The sequence below is a fragment of the Tamandua tetradactyla genome, chromosome 19 (genome assembly GCF_023851605.1).
Source record: "Tamandua tetradactyla isolate mTamTet1 chromosome 19, mTamTet1.pri, whole genome shotgun sequence".
Classification (NCBI taxonomy): Eukaryota; Metazoa; Chordata; class Mammalia; order Pilosa; family Myrmecophagidae; genus Tamandua; species Tamandua tetradactyla.
This window is the reverse complement of record NC_135345.1, coordinates 44,215,843-44,235,585: the sequence shown is the minus strand read 5'-3', so window position 1 is coordinate 44,235,585 and position 19,743 is coordinate 44,215,843. Positions and strand designations below refer to the sequence as shown.

Sequence of the window (19,743 nt, the reverse complement as noted above, 5' to 3'; positions counted from 1 at the left end):
GGCACTCAATGCATTTTTTGAATGAATTGTTGAATTATTTATCCTTCCTCCACCGAGTATAAACTGCAAATAACTCAGGCTTAATTCCTGTCATGGAGATTGTCTTTATTACCTTTAGCCTATAAAACAAAGGATCATGATAACAATATTGTTTTTATATCATGGTAGTCTGTATTCATAGAATTTTATATTACAGATGCTTTCTTGGCTCCCTGTGAAATTAGCAATTATAGTAATTCCTATATAGTCCTAGTATGTATTCTAGGACTCTAGGACTTCCAAAAATGAGGATATCCCCCACCCTTTTCCCTCCTCCTACTAACAAATGAGTTCTTCTTATCAGAGACTTACCTACTATAGGTAGGTATTTTTTTCTCATTTAGAATAAGTATTCATTTTGTAATCTAATTTTGTATTAGCAATGTGTGTGTATTTTTTTCCTTGGAGAATGTCCCCAAATATCTATGAGCTTCAGTCTCCTCAAAACTGCAACTGCCTATGGTCTTCATTTCTTTCAACAAATATTTGTTGAGCTCCTCTTGTGCGTAAGACATTGTGTTTGACACTGAAAATAAAGCAGGAAGCAAAATTAAAGATAGACTCTGCCTCAGAATTTCTACTTAAAGTTTCACATAGTCTCTCCTGAATAATTTCATCAACTTGTGGCCCTTATCAGCCAACTTGAAGAAATTTAAATCTGGGCCTAGAGAGAAAACTGATGCCATACTACATCCTCTCTCTTCTGCTTTCCCTAATTTTGGGCCACCTTCTGTGGGAAGGGTTTCTTCTCAGGTTACATGCCCTTAAAGGCCCAGCTGGGACTCTGCTCTATGCTGTCCTCACCTGGGATCCAGGCTGCAGGAGTAGCCCCATATGGGACATGTCGGTCTTGTGGCAGAAGCAAATGAGAGTTGACAGACCAAGTGATAGCTTTTAAAACATCTACATATAGTAGCATATGTCATTTCATTCACATTTCATTGGCCAAGGCAAGTCACTTGACAAAGCTTGGCCTTATGGTGTTAGGAAGTAGAGTTCTCTAATAGGGAAAGACTCCACATACGGCTGCACATATCTGGAACAAAAGTACAGCCTACCTCATAAACCTTCTGGAGTTGATTAGGGATCAAGATACTGGAGATGTCTGTAAAATCCATGTCCAGAATGTTGGTTTTCAAATATCCATCTGTAGGATGTAGATAAAACTGACAAACACAATCACATAGCCTGTAGTGAAGTATTTTAAAGCAGGTTGTAGACAAGTGCTGTCCAATAGAAATAAATCAAAGGCCATGTATATAGCTTAGAATTTCCTAGTAGCCACAGCTAAAAAGTAAAAAGAAACACATCAAATTAATAATATATTTTATTTAATCCAATATATCCAAACTACTATCATGTATTCAATATAAGAAAATATTAATGAGATATTTTTACATTCTCTTTTTCATACTAAGTCTTCTACATATGGTGTGCATTATACACTTAGAGCACATCTAAATTCAGACTGGCCACATTTCAAGTACTCTGTAGCCACATGTAACTAGAGACGACAACATGGGACCCTGCAGGTCTAGACAACCTCTGTATAGTCTCACAGAAGCAGGCTCATTAATTTCTAGATAGAATATCAAAACCAGAGACTAACATCCTTCTTTGTAAAGTGTACATTCAATGCTTTTCAGGAAAAGCAAGCAGATTTCAAGTGTAATTATTTTACTGTTGGCTTCTCACCTATAGCTTCTTTCACCTCTTCAAGAAATATGCCAAAGCAAGTTAAAATCGTTTTCCAACCTTTGGTGACCATTCATCAGCTTGTGATTTGGTGAGCAGAAGCCAGCTGGACCAAGAGTGTATGAACTTGATGTGGATTTCTGGTTATCAAAGTTTCCACCAAATCTACCTTCTAATACCACCTGTAGAACTAGGGTGGGCAGGAACATCCTCTTAGCAGAAGAAATTATTTTGTGTGGTTGTAAACAATGCATCTTAGCACCACTTCATTTATGTGTAAATCGTTTGGTACTGTTTTTGGATGATAGGACTGGAACATTTAGATAGATAAACAGGAGTGTCTTCATAAATGAAGAAATTGTTTTATTGTGAATCAACTATAGCATTATGAAACAAAGTTTCCAGTATCTGCAAGATGACAGGATCATCATTAATATGGGGAAAAACAACAAGAACAACAAAAATCATCTAAGGTAGTCATTCTCTAATTTTTACGTGCTCAATGTCAAATGTAGCTACATTTGGCAAGTGAGAATCTATTCACTTAATCCAAGGGAGTGCTTTGTGGTTAATTCATGTTGGTAGGTCCTTATTTTATTTATGTTTTTATCCCTAGCACCCATCAGAGAGTTTGGTACATAGCATACAGTCCATAAGTAGCTGCTGATTTGAATTAAAATTGGCCAGCTGGAAGTGCGTGGTGTGGTGGGCAGTGCTAGAGGGACAGTAGGGATTGGAGAAGGCACAGGAGTCTGGACTGGGCAGAGGGTTGGAGAATCTAGTGCAGAATGACAAGAATCCTGAAGTGATCCACGACAAATGCTCAGATGACTTTAAAGACCTCTCAGGAAACCTCAACTTGAAAATAGAGACCACGTAGTTAATAAGAAAAGCATCCATAGCCAACATGGCGAGTTTTAAAAATCCTAACTATTAAAACACTATGTATGCAGGTGCAAGGGGGTAGTTCAGTGGTAGAATTCTCGCTTGCCATGCAGGAGACCTGGGTTCAATTCCCATCCCACGCACATCATCCCCAAAACAAACAAACAAACAAAAATTCAACAAATGGTGCTGCCATAATGGGATACTCACATGGAAAAAAGAATGAAATGTGACCGCGCCACACAGCTACAAAACAACAACAACAACAACGCTATGTATTTATTTTGCAGATTCAGTGGAAGTCTGTCTCAAAATTCAATATTGCAGTAACTTCAGTACCATCCTTTTCAGGCATCTAATGTCTTCAGAAGCAGCCCGACAATGTAAAATAGTTTGTGTAAGTCTCCAAGAGGAACACAAAATCCCTCAGGGCAGGAAAAAGAGAGCCCAACAAATTTCTTGTCTAATACAAAGTCTTGGAAGGTGGAAACACGCTAATGCAGAAAAGGGAATGCAACTAGGAGTCAACTACCTACTCTCATGGAAAATATCAACAGTTAATAGTGTTTAAAATTCACAGGATGTTAGAACAGAAAGAGTCCTCAAATATCAACTAGCACAACTCTTCTCCTTTTACAATTGAGAGAACTGAAGACAAGAGAAGGTGAGTCAAGCTTTCAGTCTCATAATGTAAGCTGACAAAGATTTCATATTTCACTGCAAAAACAGCTCTTCCAGCCATCAGTGCTCCCTGACTCCATGAAGGGAAACAAAACAGACTGGTCAAGATATTTTAAAACATCCTTTTCTTCACTCACCAGTTATTTACCACTCTATCAATTATATTAGAATCCAGAATTTAGGAACTTGCATGTACAGTGTTTCAACTGAGGAATGTAAATGTGTGTGTGTGTGTATGTTTGTGTGTGTTTTCTATATACATACATGTATGAGCTAATACACAGAGATACATCATCAGTAGTTAAATAACATTAATATCGTAGTTATATGGCACAAAATGACCACCATTAAATGTATTGGAAAAAGAGAAATGAAGGCAAATTTTCAACTTATTAATATTTCAAAGTGTTTGTGAAAAATTTATCATTCTGTGACTCTGATAGATTCTGTTGTCAATTCTTTGGCTTTATAGCATCTAGTAATAAGGCTTAAGTCAATTATACTAATGAAAAATGATCCACCCTGAGATGAGTGCTTAATGTGAATGACCCAAAACTGTTTGTAGAAGAATATGAACTTTTACTTAAAGACATTTATAGCAATCATCTTTTGTCAAATGGTAGTGACATAGCTCTAACTTAATTACTCTTCTGTATTTTTAAAGGCAAGGGGGTGTGTCCATAATCCTGTGCAACACATCAAAGTCCGGATAATAAGGTAAGGAAGCTATCAGGCAATTAATTTCACATGAGCTGGATCTGCTTCCAGTTTGAATTATGATTTCTGGTGATATGTTAGGTGTTCTTGTGCCCTTTGGACTCGGACAGACACACAGCCACACACACACACACACACACACACATACACACACACAGACACACACATATGTGTTCCAGATAAAACTTATGAGAATATTTGTTTTCTTACCAAAAAGACCCTTATTACTGAGGGGAAAATCATTGCTGAGAGATTAGCAGCTTGATTATTGAATTACTATGAGGCAGCAAAGCATTGTGATTAAGAGCAGTGTTTTGGATTTTATTACCTCCTGGCTGTAATAGGGGCAAATTATTTCACCTCTCTGTGCCTCAACTTCCTCTGCTATAAAATAGAAATAATCATAGTACCTACTTCATATATTGCTAAGATTTGTAAAATGCTTAGTACAATGTCTGAGTCTCAGCAAGTGCTACATATGTTTTTGTCATTCCCTGCCATGAGAATTACCAATAATTTGGCTCCAAATCTCCTGTCTGGTTGGCAGTGGTATTGCTGTCATTGTTGTCATGATCAGTGTGACAAGTCCTTGGACTGTTTTCCCTCAACGTCACTCACAGAGAGTTGGGTATTGCCTGATATCTGCATTGCCACAGAATTTAATTCTTTGAGAACAACATTGTAAAACAAGACTTAATTAAGAGGATCTGGTTTTGCATTAGGACACCCACATGTACCAGATTTTTCTTTCCTCCAAATGTTTGTAGATGATGATGTGGTCATGAACAGAGATGAGAGAAATGTTTCTACCTACTCCCTAAACCTCAGCTCTTCCGAATGTGTCTCAACTAAAGTGACATTGCCTCTTCTTGAGGTTTTATTGCGCCACATCCAATCTTTCCTCTCAAATTGTTAGACCCAAATTGTCTTCTAACTCTTAGTGATGTAATTGGAATTAGTTGTACTATACAAATGTTTAATTTTTAATAGCAAAATAGATGTTCATCTTCTGGAATTGGGTTGTAATCCAATAGAGGCATTTTCTAATCTTACTTTAAGTTTGTATTTATCTTTTTTTTTTTTTTTGCTTTTTCACATATGATGAGAAAACAAAAATGATCTGGATTACTATTTATTTTTAAAATTCAGGGCTGGCAAAGTGACTCATAGCAACAAAAATGAAACAAAGCTGAAAGTAAATATGTTATTTTATTTAATTCAAGAAATTAAAGAGAGTATTTGTTGCATAGTATGGCTTATTGCCAGAGCAGTTGCTGAGAAAATAGTTATAAGTATATTAAAAATGACATTTACAGAAATAACTATCAAATTATTTGTGGAATACATTTCAAAATGAAATTTTCATTCCCAACCCCAATATCAAAGGCCATTCTTAATATTGCTTAGGATACTAATTATGCAAAGTAGGTTGAAGATGACATAATCAGAAATAAATTGCCAATTCATATGGAAACTACTTGCTCAGATTGAAACTAATTGCTGAAATACTGCTTGCTTAAAAATTCAGAGACAACATTGGAGGTTCATAGAAGTTTTTAAATCCTTACACTTTGCTCAAATCATTTCCAAGATAAAAGCAATTGCATTACATTTTGTCACATTATAAAACAAGACATACTCTCTATTGACTTACATGGAAAATTACCAGAATGTCCAATTCAAATTCTTTTGTGTATAAATATCCTCTCATTCAACTCTGAAGACAGAGAGTCCTAAATAGAGAAGTGATGTGCAGAATAAGCAGTACCCAACTGAGATAAAACTAACTGGTCAGCACTCATTTATCTGGAAATGAAAGGGAATAAAAACTGTACGGTTACATGTTTTACTCCCTGTGCTGGTTTGAAAGGATTTATGTACCCTAGAAAAACTATGTTTTAATCCTAATCAATCTTGTGGGAGCAACGGTTTCTTCTAATCCCTATTCAGCACTATAGGTTGGAAACTTGATTAGGTTATCTCCACGGAGATGTGACTCAATCAATTATGGGTATTAAACTTGATTAGATGGAGACAGGTCTCCACCCATTCTATGTGGGTCTTGATTAGTTTACTGGAATCGTATGAAAGAGAGACATTTTGGAGAAGGCTTCAGAATGACAGGAGAATGAGAACGACGGGAGAGCAACAGAGAAGTCATGTGAACGATGAGAGAACCACAGAGTCCACCAGCCAGTAATCTTTGGAGATGAAGAAGGAGAATGATCCTAGGGAACACCATGAAGTAAGAGACCTAGAGAGGATACTAGAAGACGTCACCATGTTCACCATGTACCCTTCCAGCTGAGAGAGAAACCCTGAACCTCATTGGCCTTCTTGAATCAAGGTATCTTTCTGTGGATGCCTTAGATTGGACATTTCTATAGACTTGCTTTAATTGGGACATTTTCATGGCCTTAGAACCGTAAACTAGCAACTTATTAAAGTCCCCCTTTTTAAGCCATTCTGTTTCTGGTATATCACATTCCAGCAGCTAGCAAACTAGAATACTCCCTTAAAACTCATTGATAAGAATATGCCCCAAAGACATGGTCAGGATCATAAGCAACATATATATATAATATACACATATACTGTCTTACTTACACATTCAAACGTAGTATGATCTTCTCTTTCTATTAATGCAGCACACTGCATTCTGGAGATACATCATTGAAGCCATCAAAGGCCCTACTTCCATGGAGCTTACGTTATAGTAAGGGAAACAAACAATAAATAACAAATACATATTTTTCTATGATATAGTTTATTAAGTTGTTTGAAGACTTACCCTTTACAATTGAAATGATGAATTATGAATTATTGCACTTGAAATTATTAGCTTTGCATTATGAAAATGTGAATTTGACGGTTTCACCAAATTTGTAAATTTGGCACCTATTTTAAAGTCTGTCTCTTCGGGGATTATTACAACAATAACGAAGTGGTAGCTAATGCTAGGTTGGGTTGGCAGTTTAAGTTAAAACAAACCACCATGGATGTTCTTGAGAGTTCATTTTTATCACACTGTAGTCCTTTCTACTAGTGGCAAATGCAAATATCTGCTTTCTTCTGGACCTTCTCTATCACACTATTCCATACCACTGTGCCAATGTAGAATAGATAAATATAGGAGTCCAATAAAGCACTAAATTAATACAAGTTCAACTACTATTTTCCTGTAACAAAACAGAAGAACCTAAGCTATTCCTAGGTTGAGGGAAGACTTTTTTCATGAAAGGGCCAAGGATCTAGGTCATTTCATACAAGGGTCTCCTTATCCTCTATACATTTTTTTTCTTATAGCTTTTCTGACAAGCTCCCCAAAGTTTCCATCCTAGCTTCCCCAAACCTACAGAATATTGTCAAATGATTTGGGAATTCAAGACAACAACTGAAAATTTCAATTACTTATGGAAGATCACTTGATCTTTATATAAAAAGAATGATACAATTCTGAAATTCTTGTGGGCAGGCTCTCCATCTGCCAATACACTGACAGCCTCTGTCAAGATTCTTAGTTGCAAATAAGAGAAATCAACTCTGGCTTTTTTATGGAGAAAAAAAATTTATTAAAAGATATTGTCATCCATCCAGAGAATATGGCTTGGAGACCTCATAGCCAGAAAAATGCCCCAGATCTTGCTGGAACTGGTCCTGAGAAGTCACCTCCACTGCCACTCTGGGCCAAGATACCATGACTTAAACCACCTCCACCACCCACACAGCACAAGACACTTGTGCTAAAACCACAGACACTGATAGCTCTTCAAACCATGTGCATCTACCACCGTGGCTACCACTTTCTTCAGAATGGGTCTTCCATAGATCTTGCTTCTGTGAGCTTTGTAGAATTCTGGCCCTGGCTGCAAAGGAGGCTAGGCTAGTGAGTAACTGACATTTCCAGCTGTGTGTGCAGAGGCAGGCTCCACCTCAACAGGTAAGAGCTCCTGACAATGTAAGTGTGGTTAGATGCAATGACATATATCTTCTTTACTGGCTGTATTAGTTAGAGCTCTCTAGAGAAACAAAATCAACAGGGAACACTCGCAAACATAAAATTTATAAAAGTGTCTCATGTGACCGCGGGAACGCAGAGTCCAAAATCCGCAGAATAGGTTGTGAGGCCGATAATTCCAATGGAGGGTCTGGACGAACGCCACAGGAGAGGCTCACCAGCTGAAACAGGAAGAGTCTATCTCTTCTGAATCCTCCTTATAAAGCTTTCAGTGATTAGATTAAGCATCACTCATTGCAGAAGACATGGCCCTTTGGCTGATTACAAATGGAATCAGCTGTGGATGCAGCTGACATGATCATGATTTAATTCTATGAAATGTCCTCATCACAACAGACAAGCCAGCACTTGCCCAACCACCACTTGGCCAAGTTGACACATGAACCCGACCATGACAGTCCACCCCTTATCAACTTGGCAACTATACATACCACCTTAAACCATACCTAATTTCTAAATAAAAAACAATAAAACACACATTTTTTTCTTTCACCTAACAATACTGCATATAACTGAAAACACATTAAATCTCTCCAGAATAGGGTGCAAATCCTTGGGTAATATTCATTCTTAAACTTGATATCTTACAACTTCAATAGTATAACATGAACAAAACAGCATTACATTCCTCTTTTCTATAACTGATCATGTGGTTGAAGTTTGTATTTATCACTACCTTCTTCCACTACCCATTCCATGTTCCCTTTACCCTCAGCAAGCACTTCAGCTGGCCTTGGTTCTTTGCTGGTGGGGTGACCCAAACCTTCATTCCTGAAATTTCAGAGCCATTGGTAGTCCTGCCTGGATTGCGTTGTTGCAGTTTTCCATTGATTTTAATCACAGGGCATGATAGTACTAAAAGACACCCTAGGGGATCGCCTATATTCCAAGAAAACTCTTCTTTACCTCCATTATGTAGTTACAGTCCTACTTCCTTCTGATCATCAGGGTCAATCACCCCAGACAATAATGTAATCCCCTTCTTGGCTTGTTGATCCAGTGGCATAAGTAGCCCAAAGTGACCAGGTGGCATACTTAACTTCCAGTTCAATGGAATCATTGTTGTTTCTCCTGGAGAAAGCACTCCCTGTTTTGGAACTAAAACCTGTAGACCAGCAGAGCTCAGGGTTGCAGGGACAGGAAGCAAAAATTTTCCTAGTGGATCATTAGGGGTAATAGTGAGTGGTACCACTTCCATTTCCACCCCGTGATTCCTGGACCCATGGATCCTGGCTATGGGAAAAATAACACCATACAGCGGATGCGGATTCAGAGCATATACAGTTTCCTGGAGAACGTTACCCCAGCCTTTCAAGGTATTACCACCTAGTTGGCACCATAATTGAGTTTTCAAAAGGCCATTCCACTGTTCTATCAATCCAGCTGCTTCTGGATGATGGGGAACATGGTAAGACCAGAGAATTCCATGAGCATGTGCCCATTCCCGCACTTGATTTGCTGTGAAGTGTGTCCATGACAATGGATAAGGCATTCTGTAAGCCCACGGGTGGTAGTTTTGGCAGAAGCATTGCGTGCAGGGAAAGCAAACCCGTATCCAGAGTATGTGTCTGTTCCAGTTAGAACAAATTGCTGCCTCTTCCATGAAGGGAGTGGTCCAATGTAATCAAGCTGCCACCATGTAGCTGGCTGGTCACCTTGGAGAATGGTGCCATATTGGGGGCTGAGTGTGGGTCTCTGCTGCTGGCAGATTGGGCACTCAGCAGTGGCTGTAGCCAGGTCAGCCTTGGTAAGTGGAAGTCCATGTTGCTGAGCCCATGCATAACCTCCATCCCTACCACCATGACCACTTTGTTCATGAGCCTATTGGGCAATGACAGGAGTTGCTGGGGAAAGAGGCTGACTGGCATTCACAGAACAGGTCATCTTATCCACTTGATTATTAAAATCTTCCTCTGCTGAAGTCACCCTCTGGTGTGCATTCACAGCCTGGACCTGTCGCAGAGCCTCATCTTGTTCAGGTCCCCACTCAAAATTAGCAGCTTTTCTGGTCACTAGATAAATGGGCCAGAGTAGCACACCCAAATGAGGAATATGTTGTCACCAAAATCCAAAAAAACCAACTAGGTGTTGTGCCTCTTTTTTGGTCATAGGAGGGGCCAGATGCAGCAACTTATCCTTCACCTTAGAAGGGGTATCTTGACATGCCCCACACCACTGGACACCTAGAAATTTCACTGAGGTGGAAGGCCCCTGTATTTTTATTGGATTTATCTCCTATCCTCTGACACGCAAATGTCTTACCAGTAAATCTACAGTAGGTGTTACTTCTTGCTCACTAGGTCCAATCAACATGATATCATCAATATAATGGACCAGTGTGATGTCTCATGGAAGGGAGAAATGATCAAGTTCCCTGCAAACAAGATTATGACATAGGACTGGAGAGTTGACATACCCCTGGGGTAGGACAGTGAAAGAATATTGCTGACCTTGCCAGCTGAAAGCAAACTGTTTTTGGTGGTCCTTACTAATAGCTATTGAGAAAAAAGCATTTGCAAGATCAATAGCTGCATACCAGGTACCAGGGGATGTATTGATTTGCTCAAGCAATGATACCACATCTGGAACAGCAGCTGCAATTGGAGTTACCACCTGGTTGAGCTTACAATAATCCACTGTCAACCTCCAAGACCCATCTGTTTTTTACACAGGCCAAATAGAAGAGTTGAATGGGGATGTGGTGGGAATCACCACCTCTGCATTCTTCAAGTTCTTAAGAGTGACAGTAATCTCTGCAATCCCTCCAGGAATCTGGTATTGCTTCTGATTTACTATTTTGCTCAGTAGGGGAAGTTCTAGTGGCTTCCACTTGGTGTTTCCTACCATAATAGCCCTCACTGCACGAGTCAGAGAACCAGTGTGGGGATTCTGCCAGTTGCTCAGTATGTCTATACCAATTATACATTCTGGAACTGGGGAAATAACAACAGAGTGGATCTGGGGGCCCACTGGACCCACTGTGAGATGGACCTGAGCTAAAACTCCATTGATCACCTGGCCTCCATAAGCCCCCACTCTGACTGGTGGTCCAGAGTGACATGTTGGGTCCCTGGAATTAATGTCACTTCTGAACCAGTGTCTAATAATCCCCCAAATATCTGATCATTTCCTTTTCCCCAATGCACAGTTACCCTGGTAAAAGGCTGTCGGTCTCCTTGGGGAAGGCTTGGAGGAAGATTAACAGTATAAATTTGTGGCAGTGTAACAGGGTTCTCCCCCAAAGGGACCTGGCCTCCCTTTCATTCAAGGGGCTCTGGGTCTGTAAACTGTTTCATGTCTGGAAACTGATTAAGGGGCCGTGACTCTGTGTTTTTGTAATTCAGGTTATACTTCTGTTCACTTGACCTAGAACTCTTTTGTTTATATAGCTCAAACAAGAATTTGGTAGACTGCCCTTCTATTGTATTTCTAGGTACCCCATGATTTATTAGCCAATGCCACAAATCTCTGCGTGTCATATAATTTTGATGCCTGCTTTGAGTTTGCTGTCTATTATAATAGCCACATCTACCCTGTCTTTGGTGATTAAGTGCTGCCACCTGGCTTCTACCAACTCAGGATCCTGTCATCCCCATTGTGTTTAAGGATTCCAGCTCAGTGGCATTGGTTCCTACAGTAATATCTGACCTACAGAGAAGTGTAACCACAGAGCTCTTTAGTGATGATGGTGCTAGTCTCACAAATTTATTTCTCACTGTTCTGGTAAAAGGTGCATCCTCTGGACATTCCTGGCATGTAAAAGCAGGCTTTGCATGATAAATCCACTCTAACATTCCAATTTCTCTAAGCCTCTGGATCCCCTCTACATTATACCAGGGCAGTTCTGGCATTTCAACCTCAGGTAATGTCGGCCACCTTTTGATCCATGTTTCAAACCAACCATCCAAACAAACTGATAATACCTTTTCTGACTGCTCGAGCTATAACATTGAATGCAGAATCTCTGCTTAGTGGGCCCATATCAATAAATTCAGCCTGATCCAGCCTTATATTCCTCCCACTATTATCCCACACCCTTAAAATCCGTTGCCACACATATTCCCCTGATTTCTATCTATATAAATTGGAAAACTCACACAGTTCTTTTGAAATATAATGTACCTCCTCATGTGTGATACTTTGTACTTCACCTTTTTAGGGGCCTGTTGGGACTTTAGTTACAGGTCTGGAGGAAATGAGGGGTGGTGGCGGTGGCTCATGAAAAGAATTAGAAATATCTTCCAAGCCATTTGCTTCAGGGCCTTCGTTTGCAGTTTCATCTGGTGAAACAGGATTAATCACTGTAGGGCTAATCCCTTCAGGAGGAGGTTGGGTGGCCAACTCCTCAAGGCAGGCTGGAAGTGGGGCGGTTATGTCCTCAGGGCAAACTATTACAGGGTTATCTAGAGAAGACTCAGCATGATCTAGGGTTTCAACCTCACCCCTGACATCATTATCAATCCATATGTCACCATCCCATTTTTCAGGGTCCCACTCCTTTCTAATCAATGCCCTCACTTTAACGGCAGACACCATGCAAGATTGAGATTTCAGTTTACATTGTAAAGTTGCTACTCTAACAATAAGATTCTGGTCTGATTTTCAGAGATCTCAAATCTACGGCTACAGGAAATAAGATTTTCCTTCAGGATGCTCATAGAAACGTCTACATCTTTCAGACGGCACTTAAGCTTCTCATTTGAAGCCTTAAGCCCATCCCTTTCACCCCTTAATGTAGACAGTATATCTAACAACAACCGACCAACATCTCTATACCTCTTATTTCTACAAAACTCTATAAAGGTGTCAAAAACATTATCCCCCTGAGCTTGGCTTCATACAAGCGAAGGATTAAGAGAATCACATGATATTTTGACTATGTCTTTTGCCAACTCACTCCATGGATTGGGAGTGTCATTCTGATTATGGGAATCAGAGTCTTTAGTGTCTTTGAGTCCAGTCAGAGTAGAAAACCATTTATAAAAACCCATTTTTAAGATTCTATTTCTTAACCATTCCTGGCACCAAGATGTATTAGTTAGGGTTCTCTAGAGGAAAAGAATCAACAGGGAACACTCGCAAATACAAAATTTATAAAAGTGTCTCACGTGACTGTGGGAACGCAGAGTCCAAAATCCGCAGAGTAGGCTGTGAAGCCAACGATTCCGATGGAGGGTCTGGACGAACTCCACAGGAGAGACTCACCAGCCGAAACAGGAAGAGCCTGTCTCTTCTGAATTCTCCTTATAAGGCTTTCAGTGATTAGATTAAGCATCACTCATTGCAGAAGACACGCCCCTTTCACTGATTACAAATGGAATCAGCTGTGGATGCAGCTGACATGATCATGATTTAATTCTATGAAATGTCCTCATCACAACAGACAAGCCAGCACTTGCCCAACCACCACTTGGCCAAGTTGACACATGAACCTGACCATGACACTGATTAAACTGGAAAGTGATGAACAAGTACATGAGTTAGGAATTGGGTTCGAGGCTTTGGCTCTTTTTATTATGTAACATAGCAAAATGATCCAAGTGTTAGCAGAGGGCAACTGCTCTTCCCCCCGCCCACCCCACAGAGTAGCCAAACACAATTAATTGCTATAGCGGTATCGTATACTTGTCGAGATCAATGTCTTGACCCCCATGGTGCCCAATGCCTGGCATGCTTTCTGCCTCTTGACACCTGCATGACCCAACCAAATACCACTAAATGTCACTTCCCCCAAGATGCTTAGAAATCGATTCGCATAGATTAATTATGGCTTAAATTCCTCACAGGAGATCTCACTTTACTCTCAAGATTCCCTGCTCAGCTATTGCCTTTGGCACTTACCTGCCTTGCAGTGTGGTGACTTGTAAACACACCCAATTTTCAATGGAAATTTCAGAACTTCCTTCCAGGAGGACAGAAGGCAGTGATCAAAGTAGTGTGGGAGTTTAGGGATTGGGGCTGTGTTTGCTTCACACATTACTTAAGACATAATAAATGTCTATTCCATAATAAAGATGGGGACGTTTGATGGAGATTATGTGAGAGCGAAATGTGCTCCTCTTCCCTAATAGCCACTTTGCAACTCTGCTGCCTTTTATGTGGTGCTTCAGAACACAGGCTCTGCAACCATCAGATCTGGGTTTGACTCTAACTCCCTGCTCTGCCCCTTCCTAGTTGTGTGGTGTTGTAGCGTTGTCATGTTGTGAAGTTGTGAAAACCAACTGTGTTAATATCTCAAAGGTGCTAACAATGGGCCTGGAACCCCATAAGTCTTATGTTATTTATTATCATCATGATCTTCTACAGGGAAGAACCCTTGGTTTTCTTTTGCATTCACCTCTGCCCAGGCCCTTTCCAAGGGCTTTGGGCTTTGCTTAAGGGAGAGGCTCATCAAGTTTGTTGGCATCTGGAGGATATCCAGATATCAACGTATCCAGATGCCAACAAATTTCAATTCAACAGACTTAAATTGAAGGAGCGGGTAAGGTTTGCAGGAGGCAGAGTGATATATTGTGGTAAAAAATCTTATTGTAGCAGCAAAAATCCTGAGACAATTCAAGTCAGGACATGGGTCGAGGGCAGACTTTCCTAGACCTCAAAGGTGAAAGGATTTGGGGGTGAAGTAGAGCAGGGAAAGAACTCAGACTAACTATTTGCAGTAAGGCCAATTAAGTGATCTTGGAAGAAAAATAAGTGTTCACCTCAGTCTGTAGAACTTATTTGTTTGAAACCAACATTTTGAAGAGATATTTCATAGAGAATACTTCATTTTCCCACCAAAAAAATCCATAGTCAACAGTATTCCTTTCTGTAAATGCTGTTGTTTATTGTATACATCTTTCATGTGCAGATTTGATTCAGTAGGTCAGGATGGGCCTGAGATTCTTTTTTTTTTTAATTTAATAAACAAACATACAAATATTCTTGATATCAAACATTCTATATATGGTGTACAATCAGTGGCTCACAATATCATCACATAGTTATGTATTCATCACCATGATAATTTTTTGAACATTTGCATCTCTCTAGCAAAAGAAATAAAAAAGAAAAAAACTCATACATGCCATACCACTTACCCCTTCCTCTAATTGACCACTAGTATTTCAATCTACTCAATTTATTTTAACCTTTGTTTCCCCTATTATTTATTTTATTTTTTATCCATATTTTTTCACTCATCTGTCCATACCCTAGATAAAAGGAGCACCAGACACAAGGTTTTCCCAATCATACAATCACATTGTAAAAGTTATATCATTATGCAATAGTCTTCAAGAATCATGGCTACTGGACAACAGCTCAACAGTCTCAGGTACTTCCCTTCAGCTACTCCAATACACCATAAACTAAAAAGGGGTTTCTATATAATGCATAAGAGTAACCTTCAGGATAACCTCTCGACTCTGTTTGAAATCTCTTAGCCACTAATACTTTATTTTGTCTCATTTCTCTCTTCCCCTTTTGGCCAAGAATGCTTTCTCACTCCCATGATGCCAGGTTCTGGATCATCCTGGGAGTTCTTTCCCACATTGCCAGGGAGATTTACACCCCTGGGAGTCATATCTCATGTAGGGGAGAAGGTAGTGAGTTCACTGGCCAAGTTGGCTTAGAAAGAGAGAGAGAGGCCACATCTGAGCAACAAAAGAGGTTCTAGGGATAACTCCTAAGCATAATTATAAGTAGGCTTAGCCTATCTTTTGCAGGAATAAGTTTCATAGGGGTTAACCCTAAAATTGAGGGCTCAGCCTATGGATTTGGTTGTCCCCACTGTTTAAGAGAATATCAGAAATTCTCCAAATAGGGAAATTGAATATTTCTTCCTTTCTCCCCAGTTCCCCAAGGGGACTTTGCAAGTACTTCTTTATTAACTGCCCAGATTACTCTGGGATATATCATAGTATCACACTAACTTGGACAAACCAACAAGATCTCATACGCTGTTCAAGATTCCATGTACTTATAGGTTCGACTAAACTGACCAAACAAGTTAAATTAGGAAATCCACTACCCAAAATATAAATTTTGCACCAACTAAACATCTCTCCCTTTGGTCTCAAACAGAAGTTGAAGTTTTAAAATATGAACAATGTCATCCTTTACCCTGTATTCTGATCTACCCCAGAACCATCCAGATCAACTTCATTCATATCTGTAGTCAAAGTCTAATCCCTTTTTCAACTTTGTAAATAGTTCCTATATGGTGTATTGCTGACTTTCATAGCTTCAGAGCTCTAACTCTGAGTCTCAGGTGTCACATAAATATCTGAGCTTTCTGGGAACAACTAGGTTACATACAAATAGCTCAGAATCTCAGAATATAGAAATAACAATTACAATTCCTGAGTATATGTGAATGGCTGAGTATATGTTGTAAGAGCTTATAACCTAGGACCTTTTACAATAATCCCCAACTTGATAACCCATGCTTTCAACTTCAGTTCACCGAGTTTTCATATTATTTTTAGTCCATATGAGTGAGGTATGATTTTTGTCTCTTTGTTTCTGACATTTCATTCAATATGCAGTCCTTAAAGTTCATTCACCTAGTTGCATGCCTCACAACTTCATTTATTCTTGCAGTGCTCAGTAATCTTTGTATGTATACACCACAATTCTCCCTTCCATTCCTCAGTCATTGTACCCTTAGGCAACCTCTATCCACTGTGAAATTCTGCATTTCTAATAATCCTCCAGGTGATGCTACTGGTCCATGGACCACACATTCAGCAGCCAGGAGATGCAACATGGATGTGGGAGATTGAATTATATACCCCAACAAAGATGTGTTCTTAATGTTAATCCACATTCCTTTGGGTATGAACTTACTTGTAAATAGGAGCTCTGGAAATGTTATTATTAGTTAAAGTATGGCCAATTGAATCAGGGTGAGGTTTAATCCATACTATAGGAGGCTTTATAAAAGAAAAGAGCCCAGAAGCCAGAAGTAAGAGAAAGCTAGAAGCTGGAAGTTAGCAGAAAGTGAAGGAGTAGACATTGAAGGAGACTACGGACTTCATAGAGACCAAGGACATGGCTATGTGATGGAAAGAAGAGGTGAAAGCCAAGGAACCTCAAGGATTGCAGCAAGCTGGGACCAGAACCCTCCAGACTTTGGGTTAGAAAGCATGGTCTTTCTTTCCAACTGTAAGCCAATAAATTCCTGTTGTTTAAGCCAACCAGTGTGTGACATTTGTCACAGTAGACTGGCAAACTAAGACAATCGGTGAAGAGAAAACGTCATATAACTTTTTCCCAATCATGGCAAAATAAAGATGCACATACCTAGGAAAGCCCATTGAAATTTGGATTGTTTCAGCATATGTGTTGTTGTGGTAGGATTTCACCACAATGTATCTGTGCTGGTTTGAAATGACGCATATACCCTAGAAAAGCCATGTTTTAATCCTAATCCCATTTTGTAAAAGCAGCCGCTTTTTCTAATCCCTATTCAGTATTGCATGTTTGAAACTGTAATTAGGTCATCTCCCTGGAGATGTGACTTAATCAAGAGTGGTTGTTAGGCTGGATTAGGTAGAGACTTGTCTCCACTCATTTGGGTGGGTCTTGATTAGTTTCTGGAGTTCTATAAAAGAAGAAACATTTTGGAGAATGAAGGAGATTCAGACAGAGCAGAGGATGCTGCAGCATGACGAAGGAGAGAGTCAACTAGCCTGTATTTTGGAGATGAAGGAAAACACCTTCTGGGGAGTTTCATGGAACCAGAAGCCAGGAGAGAAAGCTAGCAGATGACACTGTGTTTGTCAGGTGCCCTTCCAGTCAAGAGAGAAATGCTGACAGTATTCACCGTGTGCCTTCTCACTTGAGAGAGAAACCCTAAACTTCATCAGCCTTCTTGAATCAAGGTATCTTTCCCTGGATGCCTGTGATTGAACATTTCTATAGACTTGTTTAATTTTCTAGGCCTTAGAACTGTACATTTGCAACTTATTAAATTCCCCTTTTTAAAAGCCATTCGTTTCTGGTATATTGCATTCCAACATCTAGCAAACTAGAACAGTATCCCCTTCTTCTCTCCCAGCAATGGAGGGTCCAACAAGGGCATTTTGTGGCCATTATGACAGTGTAGAAAGGCTAAAAAAATTGTCCAGAACCTTGAGGTGAATTAATCTCAATAAGACTCAAGCAAGTTCTGGGTCAAGATGGCGGCTTAACAACATGCGCATTTTAGTTCGTCCTCCAGAACAACTACTAAATAACCAGAAACAGTACAGAACAGCTCCTGGGGCCATGTCAGTGACCAGACACACAGCATATCCCAGTCTGGACCAACTGGACCGGCTGCGGGCACCCCCCACAACCGTGAGTTCCCAAAGCTGCGGCAGCCAGCACCCCTCCCCCACAGGCCGCTTCCCAAGGGGAAAGGAAAGGACTTTACCAGCAGCAGGGACTGGGCACAATCAAACGCCAATTGTGGAATTAATTAACAAATTCTGACTACTAAAAATAGGCCCCCAGCTTAGGTGAACCTGATCAAAGCGGAGGTTGCTCATTTTTGCCCCGGCATCAAGGGGGCAGGACTGACAGAAAAAGGGGGGAAAAAAAGAAGGAAACAGAGGTTTTTGTGGCTGTGTATCTACAAAGGCTGGACTGCCTCTGGATACAGTGGCAGGACTTTTCAGGCAACTGCCCCAGGCACAGGCAGAAGTGAGCTCTTTTGGGGGCTTATCTAGAGCCTGTGCCTTCCCCAGGGGAGGGGTGAAGCCCCACCCAGGTGGAATCCCTTCATCAAGGAATTCAGACACCAGGGCTTGGTAATTTGAAGCCATTAAAACCAGCCTACAGCCTCTTCTCTGTCTCCAACATGCCCCCAGCCAAAGTTAAAGGTACTGCATCATCTTATGCTGGTGGGACCTGCAGTCAGACAAGTGCCACATAATGAGCAGGATAAGAAAAACAGAGTCCAGAGACTTCACAGGAAAGTCTTTCAACCTGCTGGGTCTCACCCTCAGGGAAAACCGACGCAGGTGACTCTTTCCTCCTGATAGGAGGCCAGTTTGGTCTGGGAAAATCTGGCTGGAGTCTATAATATCTAAGTAGACCCTCCTAAGTGTGTGTGGGGGAAGGCACCACACAAGCAGGGCAAGAAACAAGAAAACAAGAACTGAAAAATTCTCCTCTGTTAAACAAAACTTAAGCTAAAGGTCCAGATAAAGCTGAACGGAATGTCAAAGAACAGGTAGACAACAAATTCATCCAGCAAGAAAACCCTAGATAAAAGAAGTGAAAGCAATCTCCAGAATAAACTAATTAAGGTAATTAAATGCCTAGACGCCAGCAAAAAATAACAAATCACACTAAGAAAATTGAAGATATGGCCCAGTCAAAGGAACAAACCAACAATTCAAATGACATACAGGAGCTGAAACAATTAATTCAGAATATACGAACAGACATGGAAAACCTCATCAAAAACCAAATCAATGAATTGAGGGAGGATATAAAGAAGGCAAGGAAAGAACAAAAAGAAGAAAACGAAAGTCTGAAAAAACAAATCACAGAACTTATGGGAATGAAAGACACAGTAGAAGAGATGAAAAAAACAATGGAAACCTACAATGGTAGATTTAGAGAGACAGAACATAGGATTTCTGAACTGGAGGACGGAACATCTGAAATCCGACAAGAAGCAAAAACTATAGGGAAAAAAATGGAAAAATATGAGCAGGGACTCAGGGAATTGAAAG

At 40.1% G+C, this 19,743-nt stretch overlaps 1 long non-coding RNA gene across 1 annotated transcript in view; it reads left to right on the top strand.

Annotated features, from left to right (window-relative positions):
- The window catches only part of LOC143663187 (uncharacterized), a 71,480-nt gene that overhangs the window by 28,997 nt on the left and 22,740 nt on the right, over nt 1-19,743 (top strand). The window contains exon 2 of the long non-coding RNA XR_013165852.1: nt 3,965-4,017. This is a non-coding gene — a long non-coding RNA (uncharacterized LOC143663187). The remainder of the gene's footprint in view (nt 1-3,964; nt 4,018-19,743) is intronic.